Raw genomic sequence first — 2,287 nt, 5'->3', positions numbered from 1 at the left:
CCGTCCCGCAGCCCATCAGCCCCGAAGGGCCGATGTGATGGCTTCATCTCGACGCCGTGGCTGCGTGGCGACTCGCTGACGGCGTCACGACGCTGTTTGATGAGTTGTGCTCCACGTGCTGCTTCTAGTTAGCCGCTCGATGAGGCTCCGCTAAAATAAACTTTAAAAGAAATGATACGACTGTTAGTTTTATATTTCCGCGCATTTTACAAGGCAGCAGCGTAATTATTCTGGTTTTGCTATCACGATCTCTAATAAAGTAGCAAATGGCCGGGGGTGAAAATAAAAACAAACTATTTCGCGCTGACGAAATGGCAGACTTTTACGCGCAAGCAGCCTTGCCTTTCGCCGATCTCGTTACGTTCTGGTTGGTCTGGCGCCTGCTCTGCTTGGCGCTTGCTCCCCCCGGGCACCGCGCCGCCACCGCTCGGCTCAAGGAGCTTGTTTCTGTCAACTAACTGGGGCTGTCCTGTCTTGTCCAATCGCTGAACGCCTCGCCTGTTGCCTGTTGAACCCGAGCGGGTCGGGTGGTTGCGGCCCGGCCGGCCAGTGAAAGCCAAAGCCCGCCGCCCCGCGGGGTCAACACATTCAGCGCGCTAAGCGGCCGCGGGGGACATGACGATTCTATCAGCGGCGCGCCGCGCTCTGCAGCGCACTGCTCCATATCACAGCCGTCTCTTGTGCACATTTATACGATTCAGCATTAGCAACAAATGTTGTGCAGGCGATCTCTCGCTGTTTATTAACGATGAGACAATGTAAGATGATGGGCACTGCACCGCGCGCCTTTGCTTCGATTCGTGCCCCTTTCACTGGCGACACGACATCGGCGTTGAAGAGCGGAGGACGAGGCGGGGGCGGGGAAGGCAGTCAGCAACAAGCTGGGACTTTTCAAATCTCCCTCCCTCCCTCCCTCCCTCCCTCCCTCCTCACTCCGATTTGCCCGTCATGAATGCCAGGCGGAATGCCTCGCGCTGCCCTCGCCGCCCGACTCCGTGATAAGGACCCCGCCAGGACTCTGCCAGGACCCCGCGCCAGGACCCTGCCACCTGCCAGGACCCAGGCCGCCGCTCGGACGGGCTTTTCCTTTCCCCTGCAGCTCGGCGCGGGCGCCGGCGCTGCTCTCGAGGAGAGAGATGGAGATCCATTGTGGCCCCTCTCACTCACCCCGCTCCGCCCCGCCCCGACCTGGCCACGACGAGACCCTTTACCCCGAGACTCGCGGCGGGGCGAGGTGGGGCGGGGCGGGGCGGGGCGGGGTGGAGCGGTGCAGGAATCAATTGCTGATGGCCGTCTCACGCGCGCGGCACCACCGCGCAGCGTGCCGCAGAAAAGCAGACCCTGCCGCCCCCGCCGCCCTATCGCTCAGGTCGCAGCAGGGAAATCGAAAGGCCGGACACGCGTCACTTTCGCTTCGGCGAAGACAAGGTTTTCGAGAAATATTAAATTTTACAATTTCTGTTATTTTGTTTTGCATATTGGGGGCGAAGAACAATTTTGCAAACATATTTTCTTTTTGACTTTTGGCAGAATTGCTTGCAGAAAAAGACCTTGCCCGCCTACAACCTTCAACTCTTTTTTATGTTTTTCAACTTTAAATAATGCGTTGAGGTGCGAGCCAGGGGCCAAATGAATAAGCGGCGCCGCGCGCGCATCAATTACGCGCACCGTTGTTAAGTTGGGCTGCGGTGTCGCGGGGTGTCGGGCTCCGACCGCCCCGCCCCGCGGTGTGCGTCGCGCCGTGTGCTGCGTGCCACAAATTGATGAGACGTCATAAATCAACGCGGTGGGCGGTGCTTATGCCGGGGCTGCGGCGGCCCGGCCCGGCCCGGCCGTTCCCACCCCGGCGAGGGGATCCCCGTCGACGACCTCTGTAAAGGTGCGTGTGCGGTCGCGCCGGAGCCGCGGCCGTGATGTAAGGCCCTTACGGCTGACAGAAAGACATTTGCAAAAGAGATAACTTGCAGTAACCGGAGTTGTTTGTACAAGAAGTCATCTTCTCTTTCCATTTTCGGCCAGTTGTAAGCGTTGCCTAGTTGTTTTTATCTTATTTTGTTTACTTACCATTATTGTTATAGTTACCAACGGCCAGCACACGCCGAGACGTAAATAAATGTACTGTTTGGGATCGTTGCAGGCTACAGTCTAACCTCTAATGCACCTTCCAAGTGCACCGCCATAACCCTGCGCCGCGCCTCACCACGCCACGCCCTGGGCAAATATTGGCGGGCGGTTTAAGTTTATTTGAGGAGCATCACAGAGAGAGACAGAGACAGAGAGGGGAGCG

The sequence above is a fragment of the Frankliniella occidentalis genome, unplaced genomic scaffold, assembly GCF_000697945.3.
Source record: "Frankliniella occidentalis isolate FOCC.00 unplaced genomic scaffold, Focc_3.1 Scaffold802, whole genome shotgun sequence".
Classification (NCBI taxonomy): domain Eukaryota; kingdom Metazoa; phylum Arthropoda; class Insecta; order Thysanoptera; family Thripidae; genus Frankliniella; species Frankliniella occidentalis.
The sequence above is the reverse complement of the archived record's forward strand: the minus strand, read 5'-3'. Positions refer to the sequence as shown.